This window comes from Canis lupus, chromosome 29, assembly GCF_011100685.1.
Source record: "Canis lupus familiaris isolate Mischka breed German Shepherd chromosome 29, alternate assembly UU_Cfam_GSD_1.0, whole genome shotgun sequence".
Taxonomy (NCBI): Eukaryota; Metazoa; Chordata; class Mammalia; order Carnivora; family Canidae; genus Canis; species Canis lupus.
In genome coordinates this window covers 37,869,520-37,883,291 of record NC_049250.1, presented here as the reverse complement: position 1 = coordinate 37,883,291, position 13,772 = coordinate 37,869,520, and the positions used below count along the sequence as shown (strand labels likewise).

At 44.7% G+C, this 13,772-nt stretch overlaps 1 protein-coding gene and 1 long non-coding RNA gene across 2 annotated transcripts in view; one reads left to right on the top strand and one right to left on the bottom strand.

The window, feature by feature from the left end:
• Positions 1 to 13,772, top strand: part of RUNX1T1 (RUNX1 partner transcriptional co-repressor 1) — a 134,623-nt gene that overhangs the window by 48,238 nt on the left and 72,613 nt on the right.
• LOC111093230 lies at positions 9,515 to 10,858 on the bottom strand. The gene is made up of 2 exons (XR_005381227.1): positions 10,466 to 10,858; positions 9,515 to 9,844 (listed from the first exon to the last, which is right to left on the bottom strand). It is a non-coding gene; the product is annotated as an uncharacterized LOC111093230 (long non-coding RNA).

Genomic DNA, 13,772 nt, shown 5'->3' with positions numbered 1-13,772 from the left:
TATGCTCTTGTCTATCTCAATAATTTATGCAATAGTTTTCCTTGGAAGAATTATGTGGGAACTTCTCTTCTTGAAGGACTCCTCAGCTGCTCGGAGCACAGCTCCTTTGCGTTGTGGACTGCATTTAGGCAGGTGTGTAGCAGATGTTGGGGGAAGCGGGTGAATAGATTGAGTGGGTGTGGCATCCTTTGCCCTAATTTAACCTATGAGGCAATTTTGGAACAAATTATTGGAGGGCAAAGACTCTTGCCTCCTACTCCTTTCTTACCCGTGGTGCCCAGCACAGTGTCTCTCAAGTCCTGTGATGATGGACGTCTCAAGAAGCCTGCCCTGTAACGCGGCTAGTGAGAGCTCTGTGGTTCTTGCGTTCTTCAGTCAGGCAGGTAGCAGGTACTCATCGATAGGCCACCTTTTTCTAGATACTAGGTGGAGCCTGTGGATAAAGCAGGTATAATTCCTTGCCTTCAGAGAACTATCTTCCACTGTAGGCGTGGGGGGTAGCAGTGGTTGGGAACAGACAACAAATGGTAAACAAAGCACAGGTGAATTCCGTGGTGGGCTAGGAGATGATGATAATGAAAACTTTGGGCAGGATAAGGGGGGTGCTTGGTACCTTTGAGGTAAGGGGTCCGGGTGGATGAGGTGGGCCTCGTTTAGGAGGGACTTCTGTGCAGAGATTTGAGAGTTAAGCAAAGGAACCACGTGACTTTCTGAGAGGGAGGCCCTGGAGGCAGAGGCCGGAGGCCGGGGTGTGGCCTGGGCAGCTCAGGAGTAGGAAGGAGGCCAGTGTGGCCAGGTTGGACCTGAGTGAGAACCGAAGTACACTGGGAGAGGTGACTCACATAACTGGGGAATGAGCAGGAGATCCAGGAGGGCTCCTCAGGCCATTTTAAGGACTTGCCTGGTGAATAATTTTAACACTCATCCCAGAGAACCTCTACCCACACCTTAGGTGTATGCGTTGTTTTCCTCTGCGTGATGCTGGAACAGGAGGCATTTAAGCAGAGTCTCAGGCTGAAGACCTCAGTGTGCCTCATGGATATTGCCAGATGTTATTATTATTATTTTTTTATTCCAGGCATCACGCGGTTGTTCATTTTACTACCATTGGCTTTCAATCCAGTTTGTTGTGTGTGTGCGCGCACGCGTTGTGGGAGGAGTTCCCTAACCTAACCACTGCTCTACCCAGTGCTAGTCAAGGCCACAGGTTCTGTCTTCTTTGGGTCATGACTGCTTTATTTTAGTGCTTTTAATCCCACTTTAGGTTCGACGTGCTGAGCAACTGGTGTTTACCAGAGGCAAACTAGTAGTCGGAGTAGAGTAATATGGAAAATCTTTGTGTAACTCAGGCGTTTGTGTGAAGGGTCATCATCTGTGACTCCTCTGTGAGCTACAGTTGAGAACCTCCTTAGGTAGGTTCCGGTCGGTCATGTCAGCTTCCCGGTACCTTTTCAGTGGGTTCGGCTGGTGACAAGTTACTCTAGTCCCTGTGAGCATGTGAGAAATCAGCTCTGCTGTAGGCGTCATTCCTTCCTTCGAGGCAGAGACAGTCTGAAATGATACACAAACGGATATACAGTGTCAGTGAAGTCCCTGTGTCCCCTGGGAGGACACAGGCCATGGTCACTTTAATGATCTCCATCCTTTCCTTGGACCCCCTTTATGAGGTTGCCGCCCCATCTCCAAAGCGCTGAGCTGTGGTGGCTTCTTGGCAAGACCTCCAAGTGTCAGTAAGTGTTCGAGAGGCTTCGTTTGAATATCCCAACTATTTGGGTACTGCCCCTGGGACAGACTTGGTCCCAAAAGTTTGGCCGGCAACGGGGGTGGGGGTTGCAGAGAGGGGAGGACAGAGTGCTGGCCCTGAGAGAACGTGAGGGCCAGCAGGCCTCGTAGAGTCAGAACAGTGCTCGCCACAGAGGTGGGAGGCAGCCAGGTGGAGATCAGTGGGGAGGAAGTTTGGCAAGGTGGTGACGGTCCCGGTCAGCAAGGGACGGACTTAAAAGCCCCAAAGACTTTGGAGTCTCTGAGATGCCAGTTCCTCAAATGCGTGCAGTCACGTAAGAGAGAAGGAGGAAGTGGAGGCGAGAAGGCCGCTGACATCGTGGCCGGGGCGGTGGTGGGATGGTGGTGCTCCTGGGGACTGAAGTCAGGAGGAAGGACGTCTTTGTGGGAAGGCTGGGCTCCCTGGGAAGTTGAGCCCGAGACCCTCAGAACCACAGTGTAAGGGCGCTACCTGGGCCCCTCTGCAGAGTGTGAGGGCGCCACCTGGGCCCGTGGCTTGGCTGAGGCGCCGAGACCAGAGGTGGACACTGAACTGGAGAAAACGAGATTGTTTGTGACTACGATGGGCAGACGATTTTGAGAAAGTGGAAAATACTAGATGGGTGTTTTATCGGAGCTCTGAAATAATCAAGGCAATCATGTGGTGGCTTGTTGTGGTCACGCATAAATTCCTCTTTGAAATTAACTTTTATGTTTTCCCCATTCGTGAGACCTTTACTTCGCCTACCTTTTTTTTTTTTTTAAGATATTATTTATTTATTCATGAGAGACACAGAGAGAGAGAGAGAGAGACAGAGAGAGAGAGACAGAGAGGGGCAGAGACACAGGCAGAGAGAAGCAGGCTCCCTGCAGGGAACCTGATGTGGGACTCGAACCCCGGACCCCAGGGTCATGACCTGGGCCAAAGGCAGGTGCCCAACCGCTGAGCCACCTGGGCTTCCCTCTTCTCCTGTGTTTTGAGAGAGCATTTGTGGTGCTTGTAGTCACCGTCAGAGCTAGGTCGCATCTCCTAATGGTGAATTCCTTGTCCTCTCCTTTCCAAACACCCCGACATACCTCGTGTTTCACCACAGCTGCCTGTCGCCTGTATCCTAAGAGCTTTCTCAGTGTGGAATTAGTTGACTCCTCGGTGTCCTTGCTTGAGCTGCTGTGGTAACCAGGTGGAGGGTCACCTGTTGCTTAAGAGCTCATCCTTCGTAGTCCTACAGACTGTGTAGGATTTCCTCATCTGCCCTCCTCATCCTAGCTCGGTATGCCTCAGTTTGCTCATCTGGTTCTCTTGAGTATGAAATGCCACCACGGGAAGAGTCCCATATTTGCTGGCCCCCAACTCATGAATGGTTGGCCAAATAGCAGTGGCGGTGACGACGATAGTGATGATAATATTCATTCTATGGAACCCTTGTTGGGTTTACCCAACGCCCGCCTTGGTGTGTTGCACACGTAGGTTTTGAAGTAGAACTAGGCCCTTCCATGGAACAGGGGCTTCCTGGTTGCTAAGCCCACCCCATCAGGGTGCTCATGTTATCATCTCTTGAAAAGGCGGATCAGGACATGATAGACTTACACCTTCTTGGTCCTGTTGAGCCATTTTTGTTGTGTAGACAGTCTTCGCAGTCGGGCGTTGACTTCTCCACGGCCCCCTTTCTGCGAGAACTTGAAGAAGTCACGTTGGTTTTCTCATTCACAAAAGGTGAGCACAGCCAACCGTCGGTTACAGTCTGTTTATTCAAAGTGAATTGGTTTTGACCTTTTCTCTGGTGCAGCCTCCCTTTTGCTCAACTCGCTGCTAATTAATTTCCACACCAGAGAATCAGCAGGAGCAGGAATAAAACATAAAACTAAAATTGGTGAATGTTGGTTCATGAGGATTTCTGAGAGCCCAGAAGCTTGTATAATTTACTATGAGCTTTGTCTGAGTTTTGACTTAATTTCTAACATTCTAACATTCTATTATCCAGGGTAAGAAGCATTGACAATTATAGAAAACGACCATTATCTGATTAAAAAAATTAGAAATTTGGAGATAAATCCGACTTCAAGGTGTTAGGATTTTTAATAGTGTCTTCCCCATATCTGATTAAAAAAAAATTAGAAATTTGGAGATAAATCCGACTTCAAGGTGTTAAGATTTTTAATAGTGTCTTCCCCAAAATTCTGAAGAAAATGTGACTGAAAAATTTCACCTTTGCCTTTTTAACATCATCTTTTGTGGTTGTGTTACTATGAAGATATAAAACAGTCATGCTAGTTTTTATTTTCACTGATCTAAAGTTACATCTGTATATTAATTAAATTTTGTGAGACAGGACGGAATCATAGAAGCTTTTTATAAAGTTCTTACACTTTTGTGATAGCCTACTAGAACTTAGCTGTTTTTTGTTTTTTTCCTTTTAGTAGGATTTTTCTAGGTTGCTGATATTGAAGCTTGACAAAGGATAAAGAGCTAGATGTTTCTTTTTGGAAAAGGATTTCATAAACTTGGTTTGGGGGGCATTTGAGGATATTTTAGCTAATCTTAGATCACGAATGTCAATTTTCTTAAAATAATGTTTAAATTGAATAAAATTAACTTTTGGGGAAACTTTTTTTTTTTTTCTTCTTTTTTTTGAGGGGGCAGGATGCTCTATAAAGAGATGAGCTAGCAAAGAGAACTGACAAATTTGTTTGAATTAAGATTCCTCCTTAGGAAGGAAGATTCCTCTTCCATACTCATCCATCTTTTTTTTTTTTTTTCCTCTTCTTTTATAACAAAATAAGAAATATGTTTTCTTGTGAGAGAAAGGAGAAATGGGCGAGATTGAGGTTGGGTTAAGTTCTCTAGGGGTGAACAATTAAGGCCATAGGAGAAAGGGGTAAAAGAGAGCTTGTAAATTGGAATGAAAATAGAGTTGTTTGCTAAATCTTTTCTTTCTAACACATGCTATATATCCCACAGCATAGGTGAAGTAAATTAGTAAAATAATGTGGGACAGAGTCTCCCTGTGAGAATGTTCGCTTCGCAAGTAGACACTTTCCTTTGTGTGAGCGTATGGGGGGGCTCGGATTCTGAGGGTCGCAGGAAGGACCGGCTGCCACTTACTAGTGCTTGTGTATGCTCCAGGCCTTGTGTATGTGCTCCACGTCCTTACTTTCTCTCTCAATCCTCAAAATCACTTCCGGAGGCTGTTGCCAGGACCACCCATATTTTAAGGTGAGGAACTAAAAGTTCAAGGATCAAGGAATTGGCCCAGGTTTCGGAGGCGGGCCTAGGATTCCAGTCAAGGTTGCCGACGTCCAACCCACGCTCTTGGTTACCTGCCTGTGCTCTTGCCAAGTGTGTCATCACCGTGTCACGGGCGGGGAGCACTTTACCTTCACATAATAAAACCATAGAGTTTTTGCAGTTCAGAGAAATCTTAACCATACCTTCGTTTTACAGGGGGGTGGGAGGGGGGAAGGAAGAAAGAAAAATAAAAACATCAAGCCCAAAGTTTTAAACAGTCTTTCATTCAGCTAGCCAGTGAGCCAGCAAATGTTTACGGAGTATTTACTGTGTGCCAAGTCGTGAATAAGTCAAACATAGCCATGTCTTCCTGGAACCCAGGTGGCCTTTATGTATGTGCGTGGTGGGGCATGACTGGCGGGGGCCTTGGTAGCATCGTGTGGTAGTTCTGCAGCATCGTCGTATAGGTACAGGGGTCGGGGCGGAGGCCCTGAAATCCTACTCCTTGGCTGTGAATCCTCTTCACTAGCAATGGGACAGTGGGCACACTGCCTACCTAATCTTTTTAAGGTTCTGTATTTTCTTCACCCGTAAAATGGTAATAATAATAACACCCATCGTATTAGCTTATCGTGAAGGTTAAATGGGTTAACACACGCAAAGCATTTAGCAGGGCACCTGGCACTTGGCAAATGCTCACTAACTACAACTGCCATTAAGATCTTTTGACACTTTTAGCCGTGGTGGTGGTATTTCACCCTGGCAGAGAAGACACCCACAAAGGTATTTGTAATAAAATGTGTGTTACCCTATGTTAGGGGAAGGAACAGATGGCTCTGGGCGACCAGTAGACCAGAGCTCCTAATTCCCAGTTGGTTCCCAGGGCAGAGTCTCACATAGCAGCGCTATTTTCTTTCTCACTTTTCTTTTCTTAACTTGATGGATTTCTTTATCTTGTTGTCCTAAATCCTGGTGTTTCCGACTTGCCAGCAGTGTGACAGCAAACATTTATTCAAGATCCAGCTAGGTGCCAAGCCCTGTGTGGAGTGCTGGGGTGGAGTAATAGGACCTTAACCTTTCACGGGACGCACGTGCCTTTGTGTAGGTGGAGAGTGTGACCCACGTGGACACACACCTGCCAGCGTAACAATTCTAATAGGCGACACTGGATCCAGCTGATCCACTTAACGGATATATGCAAAGTAGAGCCTAAAGGAGGGAGTCATTGACTCCCTCCGGTTTGAATGCGGAGCAGGGGTGATTAGGGAAGGCTTCGTGGAAGAGGTGGCATTTGTTCTGTGCCTTGAAGGAGCACAGGCCTGGTGTAATCAAAAGACATTTCAAATATGAGGGAGTATGTACAACAGAAATGCTAAGGCCTGGGCAGCATGGCTGGAACTTAGAGCCGGAGAAAGGAGCCGAAGTAGACATCTACCTTGTAGGTGGGAGCGGCAGAGAGGAAGCCAGTGTATATTTCTAAGCCAGATCACGTGGTTGTTGGCTTTGAATGTTCATACCACTCTGGGAGTAATGTGGACGGGGAGCTGAAGAAGGTGGGGTTTGCAGTCTACCAGGTGAGATCCAGTGATGATTGGCTGCAGCATCATGAGGAAGGAGGAAGGGGGGAGGGAGGGAGGGAGGGACAGCGGGCTCTGTTGTACTATCTAGAGAGAACCACAGGGCCCTCCGTTGGATGTAGGGTCATTTAGGATGATCTGAATTCTGATTTGGGCAACTGGTTACCAACAACCAGAATAGGAAATACCTACATCAAGAGAAGACCGTTCACCTTGAGGCACACCTTCCTTCCAGGTTGATCTGGTGTGCGATGACAAATAGCCCGCGAGGAGCTGGACCCCAGGTTTAGCAGAGACGTGTAAATATATATATTGGAAACCTGGATTCACAGTCACTCGCGATAGCTGAAACCTTTGGGGTGACTCGGGAGGAAAATACCTTGTAAAGAGAGGAGAGCCTTGAATGGGAAGGCCAGGGCAGTGGAGAGAGTGGAGTGCCATTAAACTCAGGGCGCAGAGTTTCACGGGGGGTGTGGTGCACAGTGTGAAATGCCGCAGAGGGGCCGGGAAGTGGTCGGGGTCAGGGTGGCCTTGTGGATTTGGCCATCGGGAGGGAAGGTAGTTGCCAGTCACCCCGGAAGCCTGGGCGTGGGAGGCTGGAGGGAATGCCCTCAACGCGGAGGGACGGCTCTGTGAGTTCTTGGCTGGGGAGACTCGAACAGGCCTCGGTTCTTGGAAGAGGGGGGTAGAGGGCCTGACAGACCGAAGATGAGAAGGTGCGATGCTTGGTTGAGCCAAGCCCTTAGAGGGGAAGTTACCTCTTTCCAAACTCAAGACTTGGGTGGGGAGGTCAGCAGGGGCCCTGAGGAAGGGGTTGGCAGGGATTTATGCCCCATGACCTCACTTTGCTCTCCCAAGAAGGGCGTGAGGTTATCAGAATTTGGCTGGAGGCTTGAGGGGAGTCCAGCGATGTCTCTAAGATGGACACACCCTGGTTTTTTACCCCATGACTTTCTTGCCCCACCTTGTCTGGGGGGGTGGGGGGTGCCCAGCCGTGCTGGGGACACACTCGGTCTGGAAGGCCTGCCTTCTTCATCTTCTCTGTCCTGTTCACCTTGTCTTCTTTGCCTATCGTACCATGCATCTGACCTTGACCTTGGCGTGGACTCATGGTTGTTAACCCTCCCTTTTGTGTTTCTGGTTCATGATACCTCCCTGTTTCTTTTCTTGCTCAGTTTATAACCAGTGCACGTCCTGTTGTTCCCCCCCCGCCCCCCCCCCCCATTCCCCCAACTGAAAGTCAGAATCCTGTCTTCCTCATTTGTTGCAACAGATCTTCTGGAGCACTTCTGTGCAGACACGGCTGGGTCTGGGATACAGCAGTGCTCTGGGGGGAGAGCCCACTAAACTCCAAAGAAAAGGATGTAAAAGGATTTCAGATTTTTTAAAAAATTTTATTTATTTATTAATGAGAGACACAGAGAGAGGCAGAGACACAGGCAGAGGGAGAAGCAGGCTCCCTGCAGGGAGCCCGATATGGGACTCGATCCCGGAACTCCGGGGTCACGCCCTGATCCGAAGGCGGACACTCAACCTCTGAGCCACCCAGGGATCCCCAAATTTTGAGTTTTTAAGTAGGAAACTAACTAATGAGCAGAAGAAAGAGCCTGCGTGAGATTGGATGGCCAGGGAAGAAGCATTGACTCTTGAGGAGGTGACACTGACGTTGGAGCAGAGAAGGTGGCTGTGAGCCGGTCGTTTGTAGGGGTGAAAAGGGGAATAGTAATTTTTTCCTAGTATTTACCATATTCATAAACATTGTCTTGCCATGTCCAGTTTCTTTTTTTTTTCTTTTTTTTTAAGTTTTTATTTATTTGTGATAGTCACAGAGAGAGAGAGAAAGAGAGAGAATGAGGCAGAGACACAGGCAGAGGGAGAAGCAGGCTCCATGCACCGGGAGCCCGACGTGGAATTCGATCCCGGGTCTCCAGGATTGCGCCCTGGGCCAAAGGCAGGCGCCAAACCGCTGCGCCACCCAGGGATCCCCATGTCCAGTTTCATTGGCTGCTGTCTCTGAGTAGGTAACTGCCAGGACCTGCCTGTGACACGGTTGTGTCTTTCCTGTAGATGATGCTTTGGTTTCTGAAGGCCCAATCGCAGACCCGTAGCAGGTTATCCTTCATGTGCAGGCAGAGAAGGACCGTATTGGTTTGTTTGTTTAAGGACGTTACCTGGAAGTGCAGCTGCTCCTAAGCACCTGGTGATGTATTCAGCGTGGGACGGGAGGGAGGAATGGGATGAAAATATATTCCCTCCACTTAGTTGCACTGGTGTTTCTGTAGGTCCTCTGTCCTTCCACTCAGGTAATTGTGATTCCCTAGCCCATAAGGAAAAATGTATGTGTGTTGTATGTGTGTGTGTGTGTGTAGCCGCCTTCACGAGTCATCACCATTATATGGATCCTTTTAACTGATCACTGCAGATGTAATCCCAGAAATACGCATTTTGGAGACCAGTGTGAAGCTCCAGACTTTGTGTAGGTGGGTGTCACAATATCTTTGATAATCGTTCCCAAAGGGACCAGAGGAGAGTTCCAGATTGCTTAGAGGTGAGCAGAGCAAAGGAAGAACCCAGGAGAACAAGGAGGCATTGAAATTAAACTTAACTGACTTCCTACTCTTGTCTGGAGTCAACCCAAGGAGACATATCAAGACATATCAGGGGAGAATCTGTTGTTTTCTTGCATGTCTACGCGTGTACAGCTAAGTTTCGGTCTTTCAAAGGAAGAAGATGAAGAGTATGTGGGATGATTTGCTAGGCTTCAGGAACTTCCCTGAGATGCCCTGGCCAGTACTTCCAAGAAGGGAGATGCACTTACCAGGTGCTTGTTTGACCCCTCAAAACAGAGGTTCCCAACATCTTTACTCCGTGCCAGTCAAGGAATGTTGACGTTCTCAATCCCAATGGGCTTCGTTGCCACGTTCTATCCCTTTGCTTTTTTTTTTTTTTAAAAGGTGAAAGTAGTAGGGATATCATCATAGGGATGATTTTTGGATCTATCCTGATTCGAGTTATTGTTAGTAACAAGTTACTACTAACGTGGGGAGCCTTGATTGAGAACGACTTCCTTTGTGTTTAGACATTTATTACTTTTGCGATTAATGTATCTGACAAACGGTGTCAAGAAGGTCGTGTTTTTGAAAATGATCCTATAGATCTCTCGCCAGCGATGTTTTTCATTTGTGCATGGGAGGAGTGCTCTTTGCAGTTGTCCATCAATGTTTGGTTTGATTTTCCTCCATTATCATTCTTGATGAGCTCAGAGAAGACATCTCTAGTGCTATATGAAATATAAATGATTTCCTAGTAAATGGATGGGAATTTAGACTGTCATCTTAATTTAATAACATGTTTACCCACATGGAAAGCATATATACAGATGAAACTACATTAAGGACTTATTAACTTGAATTTATTTATGTGTCTAGGTGAGACATATCCCTGGAACTTAAGGTGGTAGAGCGTGAATTGTTAAAAATGTGTCATTCAGACTGTCGCTACCCAGAATTTTATAGTTCTGTGTCCCCTGATGGTCTTCCTGAGATTAAAAGGCATGCAGGCTTTAAAGGGTCTTGAAATAAGGGAGGTGAAAATAGACTTAGTCCGATGTGTTTGAATATACACATGCAGTTATTTCTTTGGTAAATGGAGCTTGAGCTTTCGTCCTTAGGGAATATTTATTAGCAATTCATTAATTAGGGCACCTTCCCTGAATTACTTTATTCATTTAAGTAAGGCTATGGGGCCTCCATGCAAAATTGTATTATGCAAAATATTAACTGAGGTGGCATCTATTCAGAAACGATGAATGGGAAATTCATACAACTGTACAGCATTTATTTTGACCTCCTTATAGTTTCACCGTATTAAGCTAAGGAGAAATAGCCATTTAACCTCATACCTTCAGTCCTCGATTGGTGTGTCCATATTATTCCCTGTAAAGAAGTTGCTAATAAAATTCATAGGCAGTTCACGCTTGTCTTTGGGAACCCTTTGAGATGACTTAGCTTTTTGGTGAAACTCCTTTATGTGGAGGGTTCTGGTGATGTTGCAAGGTGCTCCTTGAACGCTTTATAAGGAATTTGATCCTTTACTTGGGGATTTTACTTCTGACAGTGCTCTGGCGGACTTGAGGATTCCCTCGCCCCATGACCTGTAGGTCTTTTCCCTCCTGTCTCCTACTGTACGTGGACTTCTTTGTTAGTAAAATAGCATTTGTTCCTGTATCCAGTAAACACCATCGTTAGACACTGTTAGATGATTGGGATTCTGAGGTGAGTAAGGCACTTCTTGTACCTTTGTGATGCGTTCAAGGGTGTTCATGTGCTACAGGCCCTGTAGAGAACCCCACCTTCCAGAACCCTCCTTTTGGTTATCTCGAATTCCAGTTTTTCACTCCTTCCATCCAAAGCTGAATAGTTTTGGTAGAGTTCCAATTACAACAAAGTATATTGTTCCTTGAGTTTTTTTCCACGGGTAGTTTCATTCCTGGAAAAAAACGAGATGGTGCTGTGTTTTATCTAAATTGATTTTAAGGCGTGTGGTTATTTTGTGAATCACTCACCAAGAGAGAAATACTGCCACTAAGCACTTCTGCTTAGTGCTTTGACTCCATGGATTTGTAGCACTCATCCCAGCTTCAGAGAGATTTTATAAGGAGAAAATAGGGGGGCCTTAGAGTTGTCTAACTACAGTGTTTTTTTTTTTTTTTTTTTTTTATGATAGAGAGAGAGAGAGAGGCAGAAACATAGGCAGAGGGAGAAGCAGGCGTGGGATTTAATCCCGGGTCTCCAGGATCGCGCCCTGGGCCAAAGGCAGGCGCCAAACCACTGTGCCACCCAGGGATCCCGTCTAACTACAGTGTTAAAAGTGAGCCAAAAGTAGAAAAGAAAGAGACTTTTCACGACATAACTATTTGATGGTGATTTGAAAGCTCTGCCCCATTGGGAACTATTTACATAAGAGTCAGCCACTCTTAATATCTGATGTAGGTTCCTTATATACGCATCCTTCCAGATGTTAACCTACACACAAACACACATCCCACCTTTTATAACTGTCTTAAGATAGTTTTTGTTTTGTTTTGTTTTTTAAGTAGATCTTAGAACTATTTCCCTGACTTGGTATATTTTAAGATCTTTCCATGTAAATACACACGTCATTCAGTTCCACTGTATGGTTCTATTAGAATTAGAATTGCCAAATGCCCATTGTTAGACAGTTCAGTTATTTCCAGGCTTCTTCAATATAAACATCCTTGTACACTTGATATTGTTTATTTAGGCTAATTTCCACAGTGTGGAGTTGCTATATTAATGGATATATGTAATTTGGAGACAGTGGATACGTATTTCCTATTGTCCTACAAGAAATTTGGTATAATCTTACAAAAGAGTGTTAAAACACCAATTTGTACTACAACTAATATTATACTGTCATTTTAAAAAAGAAGATTTTATTTATTTATTCATGAGAGAGAGAGAGAGAGAGGCAGAGACACAGGCAGAGGAAGAAGCAGGCTCCATGCAGGGAGCCCGATGTGAGACTCGATCCAGGGACTCTGGGATCACAGCCTGGGCCAAAGGCAGATGCTCAACCGCTGAACCACCAAGGCGTACCACTATATTGTCATTTAAAAAAGTCTACCAATATGCCGGGATTGAAACTCTTTTCCCCATTGGGATTATAGATCATTTATATTTCTTTTTTTTTTTCATTTATATTTCTTTTGTACAATTCCTATTCCTACTCTTTTACAACTTTCGTTAGGTTTTTCAGGCTTTAATTATTGACTTGATGGAGCTCTTTATATATCAAGGATATCAAACCACTGTTGTCACGTAACGGAGGGCTGTTTCCTGGGTGCCACTTGCCTTTTCCTTAGTTTTTTTTTTTTTTTTTTAAATTTTTATTTATTTATGATAGTCACACAGAGAGAGAGAGAGAGGCAGAGACACAGGCAGAGGGAGAAGCAGGCTCCACGCACCGGGAGCCCGATGTGGGATTCGATCCCGGGTCTCCAGGATCGCGCCCTGGGCCAAAGGCAGGCGCCAAACCTGCTGCGCCACCCAGGGATCCCTTTTCCTTAGTTTTTATTTTTTTTTTTCCACTCAAATTTATTAATAAATCCAGTGGCACTTTGTCATGCCTTTTTTTTTTTTTATCAAGGTGAGAATATCTTTCCTAATCCTAAGGTTAAATACATATATATCTATTTTTATATACTCAATATATTGCCTATATATTTAATATTTAAAAAACATTTATATTAAATATTTTATTCATATGGAAATGAATGACTTTGGATACGTGGTATGAGAAAGGGGTTTATTTTATTTTTTTTCCAAATTGTCTAATAGTTTCTAAGAAAGTTTGTTGAATTGCTTTATCTTTTCTTAATTTGACAAGTCATCTTTATCATATATTGAATTCTTAGATGAATGTGTATCTGTTTCTCAGCTTTATGTTTTTTTTTGCTTCTTTTAAGTTTTTATTCTACTGTATTGGTTATGTCTGTACCAGTAGCACATTCTTCAAATTGTTATAATTGTATGGTGCATTTTAATAAATGCTAAGCTACATTTCCTCGTTATACTTCATTTTCAAAGTTTCCTAGCTGTTTTCAATTTCATTTCAGATTGACTTTTACATTTGTGAAATTCTGGAAAAATTCTAATGGCATTTTGGTTGGGGATTACATTATATCTAATGATTATAGTATATACTAAATGGACGCAGAACAGACATCTTGATAATTTAATTTTTTAAAGAATAGTTTAGGGAGCACCTGGCTGGCTCAGTCAGTGGAGGGTGTGACTCTTGATCTCAGGGTTGTAAGTTTGAGCCCCACATTGGGGTATAGAGATCACTTAGCAAAAATGGAATCTTAAAAAAAAAAAAAAGAGAGAAAAGTTAAAAAAACCAAACAAACCAAGGGCCTCTTGTGTACAAAATCCTTGTTTAGATAATGGAGAGAGAGGGTTAAAAAGATAAGGACCTTCCTCTTTCATCCTCATCAACTTTTATAATTATAGAAAGATTTTAAGTAGATTGTATACTGTAGGAGCATTTTAAGACAATTTTGTCAAATTCGTGTATTAGAAATACCACTCTAGAAGCAAGGAGGAGAGGGGGTTTTTTGCAGAGAGGGACCAGAGGTAGGGAAAACCCTTCAGAGGCTCTGTAGGTTCTGAAGCCCAGGCCAGAGC